This window comes from Python bivittatus, unplaced genomic scaffold, assembly GCF_059951505.1.
Source record: "Python bivittatus isolate LINGU-HERP-01145 unplaced genomic scaffold, Pbiv_v1 ctg000220_np1212, whole genome shotgun sequence".
NCBI classification, from domain to species: domain Eukaryota; kingdom Metazoa; phylum Chordata; class Lepidosauria; order Squamata; family Pythonidae; genus Python; species Python bivittatus.
The window spans coordinates 24,026,579-24,044,190 of NW_028277048.1; the positions used below are offsets into that span (position 1 = coordinate 24,026,579).

A 17,612-nucleotide genomic window follows, 5' to 3' on the forward strand; every position below is an offset into this window, starting at 1 on the left:
CTTCTGCTGGCGATGAAGGAGACGACAGCCACGCTATTCTCACGTACCCTTGCAGAGACGTGGAGATTTTGAGCAGCCGGTGTCCTAGTGGCAGAAGAAAGGTGGAAGCCGAAAAGGGGCTCTCCGGGGCACACCCGCCTCGGAGACACTGCAAACTCTTGAGGATGGCTCCAGATGGGAAGCTCGGAGCAGACCTGTTCCGGACGCATGGTCCAGCTATACCAACCACATTCTCTCCCTTGGCAGAACTGGGGTAGCTTTTAATGGGAACTTTCTTGGGACGGGGTCCAAACATGGTTGACTGTGGAGTCCTCGGGGTCTCTGAGCTTGGTTGTTTTCTTGCAGACGTTTCCTTACCCGGCTAGGTAACATCTTCAGTGCTAGAAGGGAGTGAGGTTTGCTCTCTGTTTATATGCTGTGGCATGCCCTGCCAGTGTTGGTGGGGGTGTGGGTTTTCCCTCTTGGTATTTGATTAGGGTATTGTTAACACCAGACAAACAATCAAGCAGTAAACAACAGCCTAATCAAGGAACTACCAGAGGAAAAAATAAAACAAAATAAAACCCCCACCCCACCAACACTGGCAGGGCATGCCACTGTATATAAACAGTGAGAGCCAACCCCACTCCCTTCTAGCACTGAAGACGTTACCTAGCCGGGTAAGGAAACATTTGCAAGAAAACAACCAAGCTCAGAGAACCCCAAGGACTCCACAGTTCAACCCTGAGCTACACATATTCTCTTCCATGGTTGACCACTTTCAGAATGATGGAGGAAGTTATGCCTTCTAGCCTGTGAGCCTCAAAAACCTAAGCAGTAAAATGTGTCTGCCGTTAAGGTGACAGAAGATATTTTTTTATTTTTGTTGCTACAGAATACAGCTACTCCTCTGTAAACTACCAAGCAAAAGGTGCGAATTTTTGTTTTCCTCAGGATTTTCTCCTGAACTTTAAAAAAAAGTCATGGGAAAAGACAGGGAAAATTGTTATGGATGGAGGAACATACTACAAATAAGGCAGGGAGACCACACAGTGTGAACCAGCCTTTTCTGAAACCTCCTTACAGTACTAGAGCCCTCCTGTGTTTTTCTTTTTCCTTTTTTCCTTTTTTCTTTCTTTCTTTTTTTTTGCTGCTGCTGCCAGAGATCTGTCAGAGAAGAAACAAAATAAAATAATTGCACAATGTCTTTTGGGCGATAGCACAAGGAGCTCTCTGTCTTGAAGCACCTTTTGTAGTAAGAAAAACAGACTGAAGTGGAAGTGAGAAAATACAGAAAAGAGATTGTTGATGGAAGTATCCTGACATCTTGACATTGCATAATGTCTGAAGCAGGACAACAGCACAAGAAAAGTCTATGATGAAAGTACCCTGATTCTGCTGTCACTGAAAATAGATAACTTGAAATGAGAGGATATAAAAACTTGGAAAATTGGTTTGCAACATTTTACTTGCGTTATTCCTTTTTATTCAGTAGCAAGAAGCACATAACATAGCAGATTTTTTTAAAAAGCTCTCTGCCCTGGAAATAGTGCTAAAAGCATCTTCTGATAAAAGGCACAGGTAAAAATGCCTTAAAAAACAAAAAAAAAATTGTCAGTAAAAGTACTGCAATCTTGGAGTCAGTTTTAGCCAGCCATGCACTGCACTTTTTAAATGCCATTTAGTAATACTGGGACATTTTCTGATTATTGCCTTCATAAATTGAAATTAAGCAGTCCCTAAGCCTGGGTTAATAAATTAAAGGTATATGATAGAGGAAGCTGCCTGAAGCCAAGCAGATCTGTACCTGAACAGTCTGGGCAGCTGGGAAACTGCAGTGAAATCACCTGTCATAGGCTACAGAAAGATACTTTAACACAAATTTAAATCTGTTTTGGCCAAGCTGACCCTGCAGGTTGAATATTTGAAAACTTATGATTTATAAAATAATTTTGGAGAAGTGCACGTACATCTTTAGATCACTGTTTCTCAACCTTGGCACTTTAAGATGTGTGGACTTCAACTCCCATAATACCCCAGCCAGCATGCTGGCTGGGGAATTCTGGGAGTTGAAGTTCACACATCTTAGCTGCCAAGGTTGAGAAACACTGCTTTAGATAAACAGAGTTGTAATCTAATTAAATGCATTTAGGTGATTTAACTCGATGGACTAATTCATGTAAACTTGTTTTTATAATGCACATGCATTTTGTAGGCTTTTCTTATGCAGGAACTCTTTTTTCCAAGATGATATTTGCTACTGCAAGTTTTTATCTATTTTTTTACAGCTCCCTAGTTAGATGTAGCTAGTTATCATATTAAATATACCACTGTAGGGTGAAAAATCAGCTCCAAGGTGGATTATTGAGAAGCATGGTAATATTAAAATGATGGCAGCACCAGCCAAGCTATATAACACATTTCCTTTATTACTTTTATTGCTTGCTAACTCCCTTTCAAGGTAGAGTCTGGTGGAAGCCCTCAATCAAGGAGAAGAAATTAGGGACAAGAGTGACTAAGGAATAAAAAAAAAATGAAAGCAGTTTCTGGACATGGCTTTTTATACCTGTTATAGACTGAGCAGGACTTTCTCTAGGTCTCAGCCATAAATATATTTTAAGATGCATTTCACTATCCCTCTTGAGTCTTCTCAAGAGATTTTCCTCTGTATCTATGCATCTGAGTGTTTTCTTCACTCCGGCTTCTGTCAGTCAAGTTTCTTTTCTTTTCTCTTCCCTGAACTAACTTTCTAAGTAGTTTAAGATTTCTCCCAAATTCAGGCTCTGAATCATTTTAAAGACTTCCATCTACCATTGAGCCTTCTGTACCCAGAGAAGGCAGCCAGATCAACAAAGCAAACAGAAAAGACATCACCCATCAAACGTGTGGAAAATCTCTCAAAATATCAAGAATTGTGTGGCTTTCCTTTCTCCACAGAAACCATGACCCAAATAATTATTATATAACCCTGAAAGAATAAATCCATACTTGATTTACAGCAATGGTTATGTGTTATTTAACAATATTTGAAGAACAAAAGAAGATGGCTTTTGAGGAATCCGGCCAATTTTCGAGAGAAGTTGTTTTGTTTACAACATAATTTACTGGGCCTTTTTGCTTTTCTTCCTTTAGTTTTAATTTCTATTACACTGTTAACACAAATGTATTTTTTTCTGTCACTAAAAAGCAGCACTGAGGAAACCCCATGCCCAAATAATGCAAAGCAAAACATGCTCTTTTCTCTCTAGATATGCCAACTGCTGGGAAATGACTACTTGAAAAAATAGCTGCTGTTAAGCATAGGAAGAAGAAATAAGCTTGTTATATATAAAAAAAAAAAACCTCTTACAAGCCAGTTTGGTCTAGCGGTTAAGGCACCAGGTTAGAAACTGAGAGACTGTGAGTTCTAGTTCTGCTCTAGGCACAAAGCCAGCTGGGTGACTCTGGGCCAGTCCCTCTCTCTCAGCTCTGCAAGAAAACAACTGTCGAGCCACTTCTGAAAATGTTGCCAAGAAAGCTGCAGGCAGTTGCCTGGAGTCAAAACTGACTCGAAGGGACAAATTTCCTTTTGTGAGAGACAGTTTGGTGTAGGGGTTAAAAACACCAGGCTAGAAACCAGGAGACCAGGAGTTCTAGTCCTGCCTTAGGCACGAAGCCAGCTGGGTGACTTTGGACCAGTCCCTCTCCCTCAGTCCCAGGAAGCAGGCAATAGCAACCACTTCCAAAAATGTTGCCAAGAAAATGGCAGGGACTTGTCCAGGCAGACACCAGGCGTCAAGATGGACTTGAAGGCACAAACAACAACAACACAAAGGCTGTTGCTGAATAGCATTGTCCTTTGAGTAAGTATGCTGAGAAACAGATTGGAAAGAGGTCTGCCCCAAAGGAAACTTGAGCTTACTGTCTTAGCAGTCAGATGCAAAAGGCCCTTTGCAAAGTTTAGTTCAGTTCCTAAAAAAAGTTTGCCCACCTTCTGCAGACAGGAGTCTAGCCTCAGTCTAGCCTCTTTCATTCCCTCTCCCCCCATTCTCCTGCTTGGTGATACTGTTGTCTCCGAGCGGAATTTTGTGGGCCCAGCATAAAAGACACCGATAACTCAGCAGCTGGAAAGATTGATGCCTTTTCCTATTGTTAAAAATATTTTTGGCCTAGACAGCCTCTGAGTTTGCTTAAAGGCCTCACATTTGTAAAACTGACTGCGTAACAAGATGCGTTTTTAAGGCAATGTTTGAGTCAAAGACCTGGCGGGAATCCCGGAGCAGCTGCTCTGAAGAGGAATGTAAGCATCAGACAGATCTTTCCAGCACTTCTCAAAGGCTGGGTTGTTTTAAGGGCAAACCCGAACATTTAAGGAATGTGGAACCGAGGATGTCCTGTGGAGGATTTTTTTAAATTTTATTTTTAAAGAGTCAGGTTGGTAAATAGGTAACAGAGGATTCATGCTTGCAGCATAGCTCTGTTCAGACATGAGCCCGTTGCTAGCATAAGTACCAGCCAACCTTTCAGTCAAATATAACTGCATTCTGACAACGGCTTGTATGTTCAGGATAACCTCAAATGCTTTGAATTCTGAGTTTATTTAACAGTCATTTGAAAAATAAACAACTGGTTGGGTTCATCCATCACAGTAAGCCACAAACCATGGTTTGCAGATCACAATGGCCAGATTTGTTTATTGTGTTAGTTAACATGTTAAACCAAAACCAAAGAAATCATATTTTGTCTCCTTGTGATGTGCAAATTCAGTGACAGTATGCTACCTAAAGATCACGGAGCCAAAGCCCTCCTAATGATGAATTCACAGAATATGAGCTAGAAAGATCAATTTAGGCCATGAATCCATTCCCTTCCACAATGCAGAAAGGCAAAGTCTCAGTATTCCATCTCAGGACTTTCTCCCTCCCTCCACACATAATCCTGGAACTGTTAATGATGACCATTTGTATTGACTGAGGAATAAAAGGATGTGGATGTTGACTACAATGAATGTTGCAAGGGAGGACCCATTCACTACCTAGCTTTTTGGTTTGTCTCACGGGCCAAAATGGAGTCGATGTGCCCTCCCCTTGTCCATGGAAAAAGACCACCTTGGAAGAAGAGCAGAATGCCAAACCTGATGGAAAACGAGCAGCCACAAACCATTCTGCATGTTCACCTGGTCCCCAAGTGGTAGGTGGTGGCTCGGATTCCAAAAGAGAAAGAAAAATAGCACCATAAAAGGCAAAAATCAAACTTGGGAGACCCAAAGTGGTAAATGTCACGGCATATCTTCAGATGGCTTCAGTAGGAAATTCCACTGAAGTAAATAGGCACACTTGAGAGTGAACAGCCTGTGGCTTACAGCCTTAGCAATGTCTGTGGGGGAGGCAAGAACTTCTTTTAGATGCATGGAAATGTGGCTTGCCACTCAGGGGAGGCAGGGGAAACCCACTTAGATCTCCAGGCCCAGATACCTCCTTTCTTCCCTTCAGTTCAAAGTAACTGACAGAACTGTGAATATGTATCTAACCCCAGGGTTCCATTCCTGACCAACGTGCTGGAATGAAATGGAAAATCTTGTGTTACAGCAGCACCAGACAAGTAGGAGCAAAATGGAAGGTGCAGCCAGAATGCAGATCTATAGCTATCAAACCAACCGAGCAGCCAGTTAAATTATTTAAAACTTGCAGCCCTTGGCCCAATTTCATGTGGTCCTTGAGCTCGTTTCAAAAACCTTTGGCAAGATATCAGTTCTAACCTCTGATGAAAGATAGGCTTCTTCTCTGATCTTGGAAGAGAGAGAGAGAGAGAGAGAGAGAGACAGAAAAGGGGATGTGAGGAAGAGGAAGAGAATACTTTATTTTTTTAACTTCCTGTAGTATGTTGAGTGGACCCTGCCCATTTGGCTCAGTTTCTGGGTTTGCACAATATAGTACATTGAATCACAATCTGGATTAATTCAGTAAAACAGGTTAAGCATATTGTGTGAGCCCAGCTAATTAGAGAAAGAAAGAAAAGGAAGACTGTTAGAATGAGAACCTGGGTCTCGTGATCTGCTTTTGGCTCTACCCCGGCCCGTTCCTTGCTTCAGGTATGCCTACCCTGTGTGCCCCAAACAAACTACTCTGGTGGGAATGTGGCCCTCACTACAAAAAAGATGAACTAAGCAAGTATGCTTAGCAACAGGTAATTGCAGCCCAGAATGCTAATTCAATTCTACTTTCCCACCTGAGATTTCCTTCTCAAACATACACAAACACTAAGCATTGTATGGCCACCAAATATGCTCCATTCTCAATGGCTGTTTATTTGGAGTGTTCTTTTTCCTCCCTGTCTAGGCATTTCTCTCTTTGTCTGTTGGCTGCTTCTGCAGACTTTGGGAATTCTTTCCTAGCTTTCTGATACATTTTTGTGCTGTTCTGGTCATATACTGCTTAGTACACAAACTGTACACATAGTGCCTTTTGCAACCATTTAAGAGGATATTGGAAAGGAAAGGGAGACTTTTTCATAGCAATGGCAACAGTGGTGTGGAAAAATAGAAGGCTTTGAAAGCTATCTGGAAATGACAATTTGTGTTAAAACTAAAGCCAACCACAGTTCTACTCAAGCAACAAAGCTATTGCTTTACCAGCCAGCCACGCTGATGGAGCAGGTGGCAGGTTTGCTGGCCAAGAGGGACTGTGCTTTAACATCCCTGGCGGTCTCCTGGGCTGCCAATCACATCAAAATTACCCCCAAACAAGAACCCAGATATGCAAAGTGTTCTGGCACAACATGGATCTAAAGGAAAGAGGGTGTGCAAGTACTCAGAGTACGTTCTCAAGACAACGCTCAGTTTCAGAGTGTTCTCAGCCAGATGGGAGATCTTGTAACTGGCTGGCAGAGAAGGCAATAAACACTGCTGAATTGCCAAGTGCTTCTGGGGCAGACATCAGTGAGCATCTCAAAGTTCCTGCCTGGGACTCCTTACCATGCATCTTGCTGGGCTCTGTCGAAAAAGCACTATGAAAAGATACTATCCTCAGGATTCTGGAGGAGACCTTTTAGCAGCATGCCCAAACATTGGCTTACCAGCCACTTGAAAGAATACAGAAGTGGCATTAGAAAAACATTATCAGTGTGAGTACTGGAGTAAGAGGGTAAATTGAAAATTTCGGCAACTAAGTCCTTGGATGCATTGTTGGCTATTTTCTTTCCTTCTAGACCTGCAATTTTAGTAGGATAGCAGTAGGTCAAAGACTAGTCCTTTTTGCCTGCACTGATTTCATTCTACCCCTCTCCTCCTGAAAGACCAGGGAGAGATCCTTTGGCACCATTACAAATGATCCTGAGGATTGCCAAAACGGCACAGGGCAATTATTATCAGAACACTCATCCAATGAGGGTGTGCAACTTTCAACCTGGCCCTGATTAAAACTGGAGGATCAGGGGGAGAGGGCAAGGTTCCAACTGTCAAGGTTGCAGACCGCATCATTCACCTGCCTGGCTCCTTTTTGACCATGGTTTGGCATTCACTGGTGACTGGATAGACACACTCAGTTCACCCAGGCTTTGCTTACCCTTGAAGGATTGAGACAGATAGTGGTAGAGTTTAGGTCCTAAATTCTAACCACTCAAAAGCAATTTCTTCCCTAGAAGGAAGGGTGACCTGGACAGTCTGCTTCAAAGAGAGCTGTTCTGCCTACTAGCCCTATTGTTGTTTGGATCTGGCTCAACATATATCATGAATAGACACAGCCTGATGTATGTTGAGTTTGGAGTTTCAGACAGCTGACCCCCACCCCCACCTCCTGCCAACAGCCCAGGTGCAAACCAGATTAGCTAGAAGTACAAAGTCCTCCTCGCTTACATGCTGGGGTGGAATGTGCCAAGGTGCTTGGAGTTCCCAGCTGGGATTATGGAGACTGATATTCTAGACAGTAACAAATATTTCCAGGGAAGCAAGTCCTTCTTAGGAAATTCAGTGGCTCACTTGGTTGATGTGCTGCAAATCTGAGTAGACATTCAAAAGTAACAAATCTGGGCATTTCTCTTTGCAAGGCAGAGTTTTCATCCCTGGAGAGCAAAAGGTTCTATGGGGATTCAGGATTCATTTCTTCCAGGAAAAAAAAAGTAGGATATATGATGCCTCTCTCCTACCAATTTTAGCTTTGCAACAATTCTGTGAGATAGGTTAAGCTGGAAGATAGCAAGCAATTAGCTGACCTTGTTGAGGAAATTTCATACTTGAGTAGGAATTTGAACCCAGATCTTTCTTATCCTAGTCTGGTACTAACACAAAATAACTCCCATGTCACCTTTTTACTGGGGAGAGGGGAGTGTGGAGTCATAGACAGCAACTTTGTTCACCTATTGTGCTACTCTGTAGCTTGCTTTAATCAAAGTTTGCTCAATAATCTGAATTGGCTGGGTTTGTGCTAAACTGGAACCAAATAAACCACGGTGTTACACTACTTTGAACCAGGAGATCCAGGTGCTTGGCTTCATCCAGGTCCTTTCTTTTTACTTTTGGGTGGGTTTAAGGGACAATGTTTGTGCCTTAAACCTAAAGGCACGAATTTCACTCTTTAAAACACATGAAGCTCCCTCCCCAAATAGCTCCTTTGGACACTGCCCTCAAATATCATGCACAGCTTGGTGAACCCTGAGCTGATAAAAGTTGCTCAGTTAGATCAATCTAAATCTTTAGATTTAGATTTCCACACAGGACAGTCATGGTACTCTTTTGCATGTGTGTCACCTCTCTTTGGGGAGCTCCATTGGTTGTTGATTTGCTTCTGGGTCCAGGTCAAGGTGCTGGTTATAACCTTTAAAGCCCTACATGGCTTGGGGCCAGGTTATTTGAAGGACCGCCTTTCCCCAATTATATCTACCCAGCCCACCAGAGTGGAGAGGCAGGGTATGTTGCAGATCCCTTCAATGAGAGAGATACATCTAGTGGGACCAAGAAAAAGGGCCTCCCTATGGAATATCATTCCCCTGGAGATAAGACTGGCCCCCACCTTGATATTTTTCTGAAAGGCCCTGAAGACGTGGTTTTGTCAGCAGGCCTGGGAACCCCAGGCTGATACGGAGCCAATCAAATGGTTAATCTGAATGTGTTTGTTGCCACCAGGGGTAGGCGGTTTGTTTGTTTGTTTATTGTATTTGGGTTTTAATTCTGTAAGCCACCTGGAGTCACTGTGTGTCAGTTGAGCGGCCATATAAATTTGTTTAATAGATAGATAGATAGATAGATAAATAAATAATACTCTTTTCCAAGTTCTTTAGAAGAAGGATAGATACTTATTTAATAAAATTAATAAGTGGTGCCTGGGGAGCTGCATAAAATAGTTGGAACTCACATTTTAGGGTGTTTCCCTGTCTCTGAGAAGGGCTATGTCAGTTCCATGTGGGTCCCTACAATAATGTTAGGATGAGGCCTAGACCTGTTAAACTTCAGCCTCTCCATAGGATCAGCTTCTGAGCAGTGCCTGATGTATTAAAGCAAAGTGAATCTTAAACCTGCCAGTGCATCACTTCCACTAAACTCAAATTCTGACTGTGTTTCTCCAGAAGGCCAGCATCTTCTCATATTGAGCTTGTGAGGACACATAATGGTAGGATTCATGTCAGTTCTGCCAAATCCCAGCATGTAATGCTAGCCTTCACTTTAAAGGGAAGAAGCCCCTTAAACTTTTTGGCCTTATGCAGAAGAAAGGGAGAGGGTTCTTTCTAATTCTGTCACGAAACAAACAGAGAGGTCTTTCCCCATCTTGACACTTGACCCCAGATGACTCCTGATTGTTTCAATCACTCTGGACAATATTCAGCTGAAGCCTATGCATCCTGAACTCCTGCCGCAACCATTTTCATTGGCAGAAAACCAATACAATAGTAGAGCATCTTTCTTGGCACAACCCATCAGCTGTAGGACAAGGTGTACTGGCAAGTTGGCCAGAGAACTGAGTTGGGAGAATCCTTCCAAGAAAAGCAACAGGGTAAGAGGAAGAAATCAGCTCTAAAAGAAAGGCATTTTTGTTTTGAGGACTCTGTTCTTTAACATAATATAACTATCTTTTGTTGCCGAATCAGTATATTTAAAATGTCAAGTCCTTCCGTTTATACAATTCTGTTGTTCCTCCTTACATGATGCCTTCCAGAAGCGTTGGACCGCAATTCCCATCATTCTCATTAGGAGTCCAACACCTGTGGAGGGCATCAAACTGTGTATTGATTTATGGTGTATTCCTTGTTTCAACTCTGGGTTAAAACTAAATTCTTCTACTAAGAATGAATGAATCCCTAAATGAATTCATCTGTCCCAATAATATTATGCTGCTTATTTAAATGTAAACAGTTGTCTCCTACTGTTTTCTAGACTATTGCTTCCATTAGCTGTAGAGGTTTCAACTCTTTCCTAGCTGCCAAGGTCAAATGTTTTATTCAAATGAGGGCTTTATTGTGACATTGCACAGGCAGAATTTCACATTTCAGTGTGCCCCTTCTGTGTTTCACCACAATTCTGCCTTTTGCCTTTTTTCATATCCAGGGAAAGAAGAAGGAACAGCTGTGCCATGCCCTTTGATTGGTAGTGACAGCAGCTCTCCATCTGGAAGTGCCTTACAATCAAGCCAAACCTCCACAAAAAACTGAACAAAATCACGTTGCCGTTTTCTTAAAATGTGACATGCCATTTCAGATAAAAACTTAAGCCCAATGGCTAAGAAAAAAAAGATTTTGGCCAGAATGTTGTAACTGCAGTTATTTTCAAGGGTTTTCCCTTCTGGAAAGAATGTGTAGTATGTCCTCTTCATCCATTCCTCCCCAAAACAGAAGAGTCCACGGATGAAACATGTGCCACTTGGAAGAAGAGCTTCCCTTGAGCAACTCAGAAGCCATTTTTTGGTCCCTCCTCTGTCCCCTTCTTTTTTCAAAACAAACCTGCAGGTGCAGTGAACACCTTGGGCACAAGCCATCTGGCTGCCTGCCAGCCACGGTGAAGGACTAACGCCTGCAGCTGGTTCCAATCTGCAGAGGCTGGGCTGGGAACTGCTAGCGAGGTTTGGCAGCCCACAGGCTACACGCACGCATGTTTGTGTTTCAGAGCAAGCCAAGCCCACAGGGGCGTCAGACAAAGTGCTGGGGTGCCCCACCCACTACTGAACGTCAGCAGCTGGACAAGCAAGCAGCTCGCGTCAGCAGCTCTTGAAAGTAGACGCCAGGGACTGTATATAGGCCAGGTGGGGAATCCATCTGAAACTAAGAATCCTCCCCGTCACCCTTTAAGCCACACACTTTCCAGCCAATGCTGAGAAGAGAACCCCTGAGCCCCAGTATGGCCATTGCCAAAATATAATAAAGTAAAAGTACATTTCAGTGCAGCAAAGCAAATACTGGCCAAGTTTTCACCATTTTTATTCCCTAGTGAAAAGGTGTCTCTTTAGCTGGCAATGGAGGTAGAGCTCCATCAAGGTAACTAACTTACCCATGATTTTGGATTAGACAAACACTACTTGTCTAAAGCCTGGAGTGTAAACCCTGTCCTGTAAGGATCAGAAATCATGCTATGGAGATTGGCAATGAGGGAACCCCCTCAGTCATGACATCAAAATCTCTACATACCATTTAACAAACAGGTTCTCCTTAATGGAATGATTTTTGTTGTTAAACAGAGCAAAGCAGGATGGGGGCATATGGGTGTGTTTCTGCTGTTGAAAATGAATATCCATGACTTGCAGAGACCTTCAAGAAAAGCACACATCCCTACTCTCCCATCCTTGCCATCAGTGAAATAATCATCGTATATCTACAAAAAAGATTTTGTGGAGGACACATCCGAACATTTAATCTCAACTGGCAATGGTAAAAGCAGCAGCTGTAATCTTAGTTATTATTTATCCTTCATGCTAAGTTATAATGTGGGCAAACCCAAACACCCTGGTTTGTAAATCATAGTTTATGGCTTAGCACTGTGTATGAGTCAGGCCTATGACGATCAACAAACATGAATTAAAACAAACTATGACTACAGGAACCTGTGAATTGAGCTTAAGGATCCATTGACAACACCGTAATTTCTTAGCATTCTGAAGTCCATATTCTGAGTGCATAATTTGCACTTAATATTATTTTCCAGCAAGATTAATAAAGTGGAGGGACAGAATTTGGATTATTACTTCAGTCAATACATACAAAACAGCTAAAATGCTTAATATTCTGGAATTAACTAATATGTTCAAAAGCCGTTTCTCAGGAGGTAGCTATGTTAAAGACACTAAAAGTTTACTGCTCAGTTCGAATTTCAGGGTTAACTATTTTAATAGATAGTGCCCAGGGAGCTTCAAGCTTGATTTCATAGCCCCAAGGACTATTGACTCCATTTTTTAATCACTACACAAAAGCAAATAATCACACCAAGAGACAAAGTTCACATTAAGCTTACCTACGATGACTGCAGGAGCAGTTAACACACCTAGCCTGACTGACATCTCAAGCAAGCTCTCCGCTAGATGGATGACAAGGTAAGAAAAGTGCTGTTCTGCTAGGGTGGTCAGAACAATTACATAAAAAGGGATTCTGGCCCTTTGAAGCACTGCCAGGATCATTAACCAGAGCCACATGGCAATCAGAACTGCAATTCCAGCAAGAAAAACAGGTTGCACTCTAGAAACATATCTAGCTTGTCAATCAAGCACAGCTCTCCCTCTCACCACACACACACACCGCTGACATTTAAAGGCTGCAAGCCTAAGCCTACACATGTGGACTCTACCCAACTGAACACAGCAGGACTTCCTTCGAAGTAAATATTCTTAAGGGTATTTGGATAGCTTAACTGCCAATTAATTGGCTTAATTCAGGAGTAAATTCCATGGAATAAAGCTAGCTTTACTTGCAAGCAGAGGGTAAAGAGGAGAGCAAGTCTTTTTCTGTCACCACCAAGCACATCACTCTCTGAAGTATTTAGTATCAACCTGATTCTTGAGGGTCTGACACAAGTGGGCTTCTGCACTGAGTTCATTATATATAAACAAAGGGTTTGATCTAAGGATACTTAGTTTCATCCCAAGACCTCCTGGCTCCTCAGCATAATCATTTTTGAGCCATCTTTTTGCAAGATCGGATGAGGTCTGGGCTTTGCAGACTTCAAAGGGAAAGGAAATGGACACCTAAATCTGTAGCACAGAATTTGTTTAGAAATTAGAGTCCAACCCACGGGCTTCCATGCGCACTTTTCAATGCAATATCCCGACCTAACCTATATTATCTTACTAAGCCCCTTGAGATGCGCAGTGCCACCAGGGCTTCCAAAACCTCCTGCCACAACACGGTGAGGAGGCATCCCGCTGGTGAAGGTTGTTCTAACCCCTAATAACCCCAGCGAACAAAGTTGATCTGTGAAGGCCCAACCTGGTGCCCTTCTGAAGTGTTCAGATGTGGGAACGGTGGTCCTACCATTCCCCAAGAGATAAAACACCCCTAAAAACCGCCCAGTCCTAGCCATATTTCCTCAGCTCCAGCGTAATTGTCACCCAGGTCGACCCTCGCAGGAGCGTCTGTAAAGTAAGAACGAGGAGCGAAGAGGCCGCTCCCCGCTTGCTCCTCATCAGACCGCTTCACTCCGAGACCTTCCCTTGAGGGCGAGCTACAAACTTCACCGCCTGAGTTCACACGCCCCCAAGGGGTTACTGAGGAGGAAGCCCGGACTTGCTCAAGGGACCGGGTTTCGGGGAGACCGCTGTGCGGCGGGTTCAGCGGGCGAAGCCGCTGGGCGGAATAGAGGCGGTGGGCACTGCCCGGGCGCGCTCACCTGCTGCACGCGCTTCTCCATCGCCTTTCCTGCAGCGCCGGCTCTCGGCGTCCTCGCCCGGGAAAGCGGCCCGGAAGCGGGCTCCGGGGACGTGACCTCCCCAGGCATGGGGAGCCCGGCCGGCCTGCTCGCCCACTTCCGCGCCGAAAACAACCACCCCGCAACGCGCTCACCCCGGCTGCTCTCCCCATCCGCCCGCTGCTTTATTTTCTGCAGACTCCGCCCTTCAGCCCCGGCCAGGAAGGAGTCTCCGTGACGTCAAGCCCAAGCCCGATTGACGTCGTCGGAATCCCAGCCATCAATGGGGCTAAAAATAGACGCCTCCGAGCCCAAAATACACGCCCGACGCGCACAGCGGCTCCCCTCCTCGGGTGCCGCAGCGTTTCCCGGCTCAGCGGCAGAATCGCGGCGAGTGGAAAAAGGGTTCCCGTTGCCGAGCTGGCCGCGGGCGAAAGAGGTGGGCAGCGCAGGTTGACGAAGCCGCCGTGGGAGGATCGCGCTGCCGCTGGCATGACGTCGCCTCGCTGGGTTAGATCAAAGGGTCAGATCAGTTTCTTCGCGTCCCTCCCCGCCAATCGGAGCGGGGAAAAAATTCCCTTCCACTCCGGCGAACTCGAAAGTTTGCACGCTCCTTTGTGACGCGTTGTTGTTGTTGATGCCCGATCAAGTACAGTGTTATCCAGTGGTGGGCTCTGGATTCGTTTTCGAATCGGTCAGTACGAAGGCCGCTGAACGTTTCGGTTCTTGTAGAGTCTGGAAGCGATGGTCTTTTCAGGGCTCTGGAAACGAAGACGTGTCAAAACATGAACACCTGCTTTCTAGAGCCTCCCAAAGGCAGCAGTAAATGGACATCACAGAAGAAGACAGTGCGTCCCTCCCGAGCACAGTAGGAACTGGGGATACCCTCCAATAGGAAGAGGAGCAGCTTTTTAAAGGGGGCTAATTCACACCTCTTAGTTAAAACAAGTACGCATCTGCTTGTTTGGGCCTTGTGGCATTTTCTTCTCAGTACCTCATGCAGTGTTTCTCAACCTTGGCAACTTTAAGATGAGTGGACTTCAACTCCCAGAATTCTGGGAGTTCAACTCCACTCATCTTAAAGTTGCCAAGGTTGAGAAACACTGACCTCATGGCATAGGAACAGGAAGGAAGACTAGAGTCCTTGGCACTTCAGCAGCTCAGTTAGGCATTCTTGAAAGCAAGGCTGATTTTTAACGTGCATAGGTCAGGGTTTTCAAACTGGGGGGTCACACAACTGGGGGGTTACAGGCAACTTTAGAGGAAGGGGGTGCACAATTTTAAAAAACCCAACGGGGTTTGTGTAAGCAAAGTGGGAGCATTGTCAAAATCCTCCTGGTTTGTTTGGACAAGCTGTAGCCAAACAAAGAAAGTAACACATGAAACTAGTTTTGAGAGATGGCTAAACCCCAGAATCTAGCTGTCTATCAAAACCATCTGTCAATCACCGCAGTTTATTTATTATTTAGTTTCTTGGGGGGGGTCACACAAATTTATTTATTTATTAAATTTGTAGGCTGCCCATCTCCCCCGGCATACAAATACATTGATCATATTAAAAGATCATGGTATTGAGACTCCCTGGCATAAATGATTACAATATTTTCTTGGAGAATCCAGATGATGAGCATCCTTGAGTCATCAACTCCTGTTTAAACTCTGTTTTGTCTGTTCTTGATCATCTCCTCACTGGAGATTTGTGTCACCTGATAGTGCTAACCAGGCATGGTTTTGGCAACAAATAATTGAACTATTTGTAGAGGTTTGCATATGCATCTTTTCATTTTTATGGGTTTTTTAAAATACTAAAATTCTGGAATTTCAAAATGCCAGACTGTCATATGGTAATTCAGGCTCTGTTGTTTTTTTTTACTTTTTAGATTTTTTTATCCCGCCTTTGTCATTTTTATAAATCATTCAAGGCAGCAAACATACCTAAAACTCCTTCCTCCTCCTATTTTCCCCACAACAACCACCTTGTGAGGTAAAATGGGCTGAGAGACTGGCCCAAAGTCACCCAGCCGGCTTTCATGCCTAAGATGGGACCAGAAGTAACTGTCTCCTGCTTTCTAGCCTGGAGCCTTAACCACTAGACCAAACTGGCTGTTCCGGTGATCTTTCTACTCTTTGTTTTCAGAACAGAAGAAAGATTCACCTATACCTGTATAGAGTCAAGCAATCTTCTGCAATCAAGCATCCTTTTTGCCCAGACCCTCTCACTGATATTGAGGGGAGGAAAAAGGCTTAAAATGATTTATCCCCCCCACCCCGCTCCACTGTGGCCAGAATGCTCCTTAAAAGCAATTAATTACAGTCTATGATGTCCCATGGAAGACAGTGCTATTTTGCTATATCAAAATGAACCATGCTAATAAGAGCAATGGAGGAAAAGCAATAATTAGCCAGCCAGAAATTGGCAATGAGGGGAAATGAAAGAGATGCTATTCAAAGGCATTTAAAAGGCAATTAATCACTAAGTTCCAGGCCTGGATTGACAGGAAGCCATAAACAGTCTGACTGCAAATTTTGGAAGAGGCATTTATGGATTGAAACTGTCTTCTGAGTAAACATGACAGGAGGATCTGGGTGAATGGGAAAGACATTGCTGAATGGTACAGTGCTATAATAAATGCTCTGAGGATTGCTATTAAATTTCACTTTCAGCTAACTGTGAAACAGAAGGATTTCAATAATACCAAAACGTTCCCATATAGAAGCAACTTTATTGCAGGGAAGAGCATCTAGGACCACAGCCTTATGGTCCTTATTTGGAGAGTAAGACCTGTGATTGGAACCAGCCCAAGACATTTTGGAGCATAGGGTAAAGGACCCAATTCTGCTTTTCTTCTCTGCCAAAAATAGAAGATGATTAAACGGCCAGTTGAGTCTTATTTCCAGCGATAGGCAAGTGTCTTCCATCAACAAGGAGGATAATATATTCTCCAATAAATAAATAGGTAGGTAGGCAGACAGACAGACAGACAGACAATCCCCACACTGCACAACATGCAAAAAATGAAAAGGGAGAAGAATCAGTTGCGTCCCTCTTTTTCTTGGGATGTGCCTCTGGTACTTTTATTGCTTATTTTTACAAACACTTTGTCTCATTCTTTGCATTTCCCATACAATGCTAAAATGAAGACTATTTTCACACCTGGCCTTGACTTTGCAATTTTAAACCCACTCAAGTGAACTTCATTTAACTCAAAAGGGAATTTATTTTAGAGTAGACACTGCATGATTGGAATCCTTTCGTCCCCATATGCAAATGACCTTTGAGACATGAATGTCCCCACAACATTCCTTCTTTACCAACCTGCATACAGTAAATGCATGGCAGGCCTGTGCATCATCCCAAATCAGTTCTTTCAACTTCTCCCTATTTCTTTGCCAATGGAATTGTAACTGCAAGCACAGGAAAAATCATGCGACTGGTGCATTTACTCATAATCAGCTGATTTCAGTGCTTTATAGTTGCAGTAGACATTACAGAAGATGGAATTTGGCTTCTCCTCTTCTACTGTGCATTGGAAGTATTGGCTGCATGCCACCAGTGCAGTCCCAAGAGGCCTTTCTACATTTGGGTCGGGTTGCAGCATCTAAAACAGACCCTTCTTTGCTGCCGACATGTATTTTTTGCACATAACATGAAAAATATTAAGGTCCTGCATTAAGACCCGTGCACAATAAATGTGAGACAGAAATCCTGGTGAGCCATTTAAAACCAAATGTTTGACTTGGCCCCTGCAGTTTTACATGTTTATTACAGGTCAATCTAAGGAAAACTGAATATAAGCATCCCGTGGGAAAACATTCTGCTGTAATCTCAGAAGGGGAGGTG

The 17,612-nt window shown here is 43.6% G+C and overlaps 1 protein-coding gene across 1 annotated transcript in view; it reads right to left on the reverse strand.

Annotated features, from left to right (window-relative positions):
- NR4A1 (nuclear receptor subfamily 4 group A member 1) overlaps positions 1 to 13,941 on the reverse strand; it is a 36,848-nt gene extending 22,907 nt beyond the window's left edge. The window contains exon 1 of the mRNA XM_015890202.3: positions 13,754 to 13,941. The gene's annotated coding sequence lies outside the window, so the exon portion shown is untranslated. The remainder of the gene's footprint in view (positions 1 to 13,753) is intronic.
- Positions 13,942 to 17,612: the final 3,671 nt, after the last annotated feature.